Here is a 7,292-nt window from a genome sequence, read left to right as displayed (position 1 = left end):
TTCCTTGAAGAGGGCGGGAGGCCAGAGCTGGAACAGCGGCAGAGGCCAAGGCTCCAGCACGACTCATTCCTCTCCCTCAGCCAGAGCCAGGGCAGGCCAGGTCACCAGGTGGCTGGAGTGAGGGGATGGGGGTCTGTTGCCCTAGAACGGGAATTCTCTTCAACAGGGTATGAAGACTTTTCAATCCCCAGGGGTCCAATAATATCATTGTTGCGCTGGATAATGCAGGGGAAATTACCATGCTTTACCATTTTTCTGTGAATGAAGCTGTACGTCCTTCCTCTACAGGAGAAAGTAATATAGAGGAGATAGAAATTAATAATACACGTTTCCTAATTTGGGATATTGGTGACCAAGAATCTCTTCGTTTTTCCTGGAACACTTACTAAACTAACATGGAGTTTGTAATAGTTGTGAACAGAACAGGCAGAGAGAAGATTTCTGTAACTAGAGAAGAATCCTATAAAATGCTAGCACATGAGGATCTAAGGAAACCTGGATTGCTGATTTTTGTTAATAAACACGATGTTAAAGAATGTATGAATGTAGCAGAAATCTCCCAGTTTTTGAAACTAACTTCTGTTAGAGATCATCAGTGGCATATACTGGCAAGCTGTGCTCTTACTAGTGAGGGATTATGCCAAGGACTTGAATAAATGATGTCGTGACTTAATTTGGAGGATCTCTATTGACTACTTCTCATAGACTTTGTGGAAATGAAGTTCTGGACTTCACCTGAAAACTGAAAAAATTCATGGTTTAGATATATTTATAATAAATTGTTTAAAAATTTTTCTATAGGCACAAAATGTAAGACCATTTATTTAGAAACAAAGATGATATGTCACCTTCCAATTTTTTTCCCATTAGTCTTTTTCCAAAGTAATTTATTAAAACTGTGATTGATATTTTTCTCACAACTAATCCTCTCAGGACATTGAGTAGCCTGTGGTAAGTATAAAGGCAGAGGAAGACATTCTGAACTTTAAGAATTTTATTACCAGCATAATATTCTCTACTTGAATGTTCTCTTTTTTTCCATTAAGTCAAAATACAAATCAGTGGTGGCTCAGCATGTAATCCCGCGCCTTTGGGAGGCTGAGGTGAGTGGATTGCCTAAGCCTGCGGGTTTGAGACCCACCTGGGCAGCGAGACCTCATATCTACAATAAATCAAAAAACCAGCCGGGCGTGGTAGTGCATGCCTGTAATTTCAGCTACTTGGAAGGCTGAGGTGGAAGGATCTCTGGAGCCCAACAGATTGAGGCTGCGGTGGCTGGGAGTGGCCACTGCACTCCAGTCTAGGCGACAGAGTGAGACTCTAACTCAAAACAGCAACAGCAACAACAACAACAACAAAAAAACTCAGTTTTCAGTATTTTGCAATGTAATGTTACTTATGAAAGGTACTTTTCATAAGATTGTATATATTGTGCCTATATCTCCAGTTCAAGGTAATTGCTTTGATTTATGTTCAAAAAAACAAAGCAAGTAGCACAAAATAATAATCTTAGTTATAACCATAATAAGATAAGTGTTGTCGATGTTAGTGTCAATTTGTACTTTTCCCATATATTTTCTGTATTGTACTAATCAACCTCCAAAATCAATTAACTGCTCTTAAAAAAAGAATGAAAGAAATGTGACATTGTGTACTGTTTTTTTGTTTACCAATTACACACATGGAAAAATGTAATTTAACTGAGCAGAGTATTTGTCAAATACTCTGCTTAGTATTACCAATGGGCAGAATTACACAATGAACAATTACCAGATTATTTCTTTTTATTGCCTCTTGCGGCACCTAAATTACTGAATAACTTATTAATTCATTAATGAGTCAATTGCAAGTTGTAATTAAAATTATCAAGTGAATTCTTTGAATTCTCAGCATTACTTGGAAACCGTTTTGTGAAATGTATCTATCCATAAATGTAACATTCAAAAAATATTACTAATAATTTTACTATAGTCTTTTAAATTATTATATTATATGTCAAGATGTTAAAGTGAATTTGAGAATAAAAGTAAGGCATTTTTTCCAAAAACATTAGAATTTTTTAATTATTAAATTTCTTATTTCAGGAGTTGGGATAGTTTGAATTTTCATGTTTCTATATATTTTCTTGCATCTTTTGCTACATAAAGTATTGTTTGATAATTATAGAATGCAAAGATTTCTAAAATCCTTTTCAGAATTTGGTGAGAAAATTGACTGACACAATGTATTATTATACTAAAAAATAACTTCATCTAAAATACTTCTTATATTTCCTTGGAGTATTTTTGTCAGTATCTGAAAGTTGAAGTTATTCCTGTCACATCTTAAACAACTTACCCTAAAAGTATTAAACCATAATACTGGGTACTCTGTATAGCTTTCATGTCCTAAAAATCTAAAAGTTAATATAAATTGGCACGTCTTAGAATATTGAAGAAAAAAAATAATTTTAATACCAGCCTTTTTAATTTAATGGTGATTTTGGTAAGGAATAATAGTACATACTATAAGCCTTAAGAAAACTATGAAATTTTCTTTCTATAAAATTATCAATATCTGAGTCCAAGTCAAGCGAGTGAGATGATTATTCCACATTAGATATTTGTTTGTTTTATATTCATAATGTTCAAAATGCAAGCATAAGATTTAATATTTGTTCACATGCTTTTACAAAAGTAAATGCTGAATTGCCACGTTGTGTTCATATGTTCTTATACGTTTTTATATCATTATAAGGAATTACTTGTTGTCTATTAAAAATCTCCTTAACCAAAATCTGTTTTATGGTTTCATCAGAAACATATTCTGTCAAGTAGCCCCAAAATTTCACAACTTTTATGCTTTTTATTTTAAAAATTTGAATAAATATGTGTTTAATCCTTTGTATTGCTGTCATATGAGTTTAAAACAATGTCAGCATATTCACTTGTCAAAAAATTTACAAAAATGTAGTAATTAGAGACATAATTTTATCCAAGGGACATATTAAAGAAGAAGTCACAAAAATAATTGATACATTCTTTAAGATCAATGAAGATATATGCACAAAATGTAAAAACTTATAAGAATCTCTAAAAGCAGTGCAAATAAAAAACAGGCAGAATATACATTACAAAGGAACAATTTATAATTGGAACATACTTTAAGTTCATTGAAGATATACATACAGCATACAAAAACTTATAAGAATCTCTAAAAGCAGTGCAAATAAAAAACAAGTCGAATATACATTAAAAAGGAAAGGTTTTACATTGGTATTTAAATAATAAATCTTAAAGATCAGGGTGGAGGGTAGAAGATTAAGCTCTAACCCAAACTTCCAGAAGGACAAAAATAATAATATGGAGTAGAGTAAAAATAACTTTTAGAAAGAACAGAAAAAATATAGAAAAATAAATTGAAAAAAGTTTCTTCATTTGTGATAAACAAATCTCACTAAATTTTACCTATGTGTGGTTTTTTTAAGTTTCCATATGCATTTCTGTATTGTCATTTCCTGATATGACAAGAATGATGTTGGTAATTTAAGAAGTATTGCCTTGAATCTGTAGATTGCCTTTAGTAGAATGGATATTTTAATGTTGCTTATTCTTCCTATCCATGAGCATGAAATATTTTTCCATTTTTTGTGTCTTCTTGGATTTCTTTCAGCAGTGTTTTACACTTCCTATTGTAAAGTCTTTCACCTCTCTGGTTAGGAAGATGGAGAGGTATTTCATTCTGTAGTGGCTATTTTGAATGAGGTTGAGCTTGTTATTTGGTTCTGTGCCTGCTTGTTGTTGATGTATAAGAACGCAACTATCTATTGCTCATTCATTTTGCACCCTGTCTTTGCCAAAGTCCTTTATCAGTGTAAGGAGGTTTTTTGGCAGATTCAGACTATTCAGATTTTCTTTCTTCATGAGTCAGTTTTCATACAGTCTCTTGTCTAGGAATATGTCCATTTCATCTAGATTATCCAACTTGTTCTTGCGCAATTTTTTGCAGCATGATGTAAAAATATTAATATTTCTGTAAGATCATCATTAAAGTCTCAACATCCATTTCTGATTCTTATAATTTGAGACTCATTTATTTGTTATGCTGATCCATTTTGAGTTGATTTTTGTGTATGGGAATATGTAGGGGTCCTGTTTCAATCTTCTGCATGTGATCAGCCAGTTTTCACAGCACCGTTTACTGAATAGGTTCTCCTATCCCCAGTGGTTGGTAGTGAAGGTTTTGTTGAAGATGAGTTGTTTGAGAAATTGAGGTTTTGCTTCTGGAAACTCAATTATATTCTATTGGTCTATATGCCAGTTCTTAACCAATACCAGACTGCTTTGATTATTGTTGCCATAAAATAAAGTTAAAAATCTGGGAGTGTGATACCTTCTCCTTTTTTTTCCAGAAGATTATTTTGGTTTTTCGTGGTCCTTAATGTTTCCATATGAATTACTGTATTGCTGTTTCTAGATCTGAGTAGAATGTTGCTGGTAATTTGAAGGGTATTGCATTACATCAGTAGATTGCTTTAGGTAGATTGGACATCGTAACAATGTTGATTCTTCCAATCAAAGGAACATGGAATGTTTTTCCACTTGTTTGTCACTCTTTGATTTATTTGAGCAATGTTTTGTAGTTTTCATTGTAAAGGTCATTCATGTCTCTGATTATGAAAATGCCAAGGTATTTCTCTTTTTTTGTGGCTACTATGTATGGAATTGTATTTTATAGTTGGGCTTCTGTTGATTGATTATTGGTGTAAAGAAATGTGATTGTCTTTTACACATTTATTTTATACCATGAGATGTTGACAAAGTCCTTTATCAGTGCAAGGAGGTTTCGACAGAGTCTCTTGGGTTTTCGACGTACAGAATCATATCATCTGCAAAGAAGGGTAACTTGATTTCCTCTTTCCTACTTGAATACCCCCAATCACCTTCTTTTCTCTGATTTCTCTACCTAGGACTTCAAACACTATGTTGAACAGGAAGGGTAAGAATGTGCATCTTTTTCTTTTTTCCAGTTTTCAGGGGAAATGTTTCCAATTTCTGTCTGTTAAGCAGTATGCCGGCTGTGATTTTCTCATAGATAGCTCTTACATTTTTGAGGTATATTCCATTGATGTCGAGATGTTCAAGGGTTTTTATCAAGAAGGGGTACTGGATTTTACCAAATGCTTTTTCTGCATCTAATGATATTATCATGTGGTTTTTTGTTTTTATGTCTGTTGATGTATTTCATTACATTTATGTTCTTATGAATGTTGACCCAGTCTTGCATACCAATGATGAAGTCCACTTGGTTATGGTAGATAATTTTTGATATGTATTGTTCAATCCGGTTTGCTAGGATCTTGTTGAGAATTTTAGCATCTATGTTCATTGAAGATATTGGCCTGTAATTCTGTTTGTTGGAACTTTTTCTGGCTTAGGTATCAATGTGATATTAGCTTAATAAACTGATTTAGGGAGAGATCCAACTTCCTCAATTACCTGGAATACTTTCAATAGGATTGGTATCAGTTCCTACGTGTATGTACTGTAGAATTCTTCTGTGAAGTTATCTGGTCCCGGAAGTTTTCTTTGTAGGAGTTTTATTATAACATAGTGAATTGCCTGGATTGTTATTGGTCTATTTAGTGTCTCGAGTTCTTCTTGTTTCAAACCGGGGAGGTTGTGTGATTTCAGAAATTTATCCATTTCCATTATGTTTTCATGATTTTTCCATAGCAAGTTCCATAGTACTCTCTGATAATCTTTTGTATTTTTTCAACGTCAGTTGTGACCTCATGTTTTGTGTTTCTGGTTGAGTTTACTTAGGCTTTTTCTCTTTATCATGGTCAGTATTGCTAGGGGACAATTTCTTTACTCTATCAAAGAACATGCTTTAAAAAAAAAATTTTTTGTATTAACTTTTTGTATTCTCTGTCCCGGATTTGGGCATTTACTTTGGTGATTGGGATTCTTCTGCTGAAATAATGATTCTGATTGGCTTGCTTTTCCATCTTTCCTAGATGACTTATTAGGCCATTTACATGTGATCTTCCATTTTTTTCATGTGTTTGGAGAGATATGAATTCCTCTCTTACTTCTATTTTCATGGCATACTGGAGGTTTTGGTAAGATGTTTCTTTTTGTTTGTTTGTTTCCAGGTATCTTTTAATCTCTGTTTTGATTTCCATGTTAACCCAACACTTGCTTAGCCTTATGCTGTTCAGTGTCCATGTCTTTGTGGGTTTTGGGGGAACTTTGCTTGTGTTGATATTTATTTTTATTGTAGTTGTCTAAGACGGTGCATGGCAGAATATAAATCTTATGAAATTTCTTTATGCTTGATTTATTGCTATGGATTAGGTAGTTCTTAGAGTATGCTCTATGTGGTGGCGAGTGGAATGTATATTCTGTGGTTGTTTGATGTAATGGTCTGTACTTTTCAGTTATGTCCATTTGGTCAAGAGTAACCCCTTGCTGATTTTTGTCTTGATGGTCTATCTAGAGTTGTGAATGGAGTATTAAATTTCCCAGCTATGATAGTATTAGAGTTAATATCGTTTTTAAGTTTCCCTAGAAGCTGCTTTATAAAAGTTGGTGCTCCTTTGTTGGGTACATATATGTTATGATGGATATTTATTGTTTTTGTATTGAACCTTTTAACATTATATAGTGATCTTCTGTATCCTTTTAAATGCTGATAGATTAAAGAGTATTTTTTCTAATATTAATGTCACAACTCCTGCTTATTTTTGGTTCCATTTGCTCTAAATTTTTCTTCCCATTCTCTTACTTTGAGTCTGTGAGTGTCCTTTCTGGTGAGATGAATCTCTTGGAGACAATATATTGTTGTCTTGTGATATTTTACCCAATGTGTCATTCTGTATCTTTTCAGGGTGCATTTAGTTCATTCTCATTCAAGCTAATTATTGAAATGTGAAAATTTATCTCCTTCATGAGGTTCTTATAGAGTTCTTGTTCCTGATTGTTTGCTGCCTTTCTTTTGATTTTTGGGTTGATTCACATGTTTTCAACCTTATTCCTGCACTCTTGTGAAGAATGCTCTGATTGTTTTTTTCCGTTTCTTCTGTGTTTAATAATTTAATGTAGAGTTTGTCTAGAGGCACCATAAGTTCTTAGGGATTGGATGTCTGGAAAATATTTTTCTTCTCACTCACTGATTAAGCTTAAGTTAACTGGGTAGATTATTCTTGGTTGAAATTGATTACCTTGGAGAACTTTGACGATTGAGCCACATGCTCTCATAGCCTGAAGTGTTTCTGTAGATAAACCTACTGCTATTCTAATTGGTCTTCG

At 33.3% G+C, this 7,292-nt stretch overlaps 1 pseudogene; it reads left to right on the top strand.

Annotated features, from left to right (window-relative positions):
- Nucleotides 1–125: 125 nt before the first annotated feature.
- Nucleotides 126–668, top strand: LOC103256555 (annotated as a pseudogene).
- Nucleotides 669–7,292: the final 6,624 nt, after the last annotated feature.

Source organism: Carlito syrichta, unplaced genomic scaffold, assembly GCF_000164805.1.
Source record: "Carlito syrichta isolate Samal-C Ts95f unplaced genomic scaffold, Tarsius_syrichta-2.0.1 Scaffold290053, whole genome shotgun sequence".
In the NCBI taxonomy this organism is placed as follows: domain Eukaryota; kingdom Metazoa; phylum Chordata; class Mammalia; order Primates; family Tarsiidae; genus Carlito; species Carlito syrichta.
Note: the sequence above shows the minus strand (reverse complement) of the source record. Positions and strands in the feature narration are given on the sequence as shown.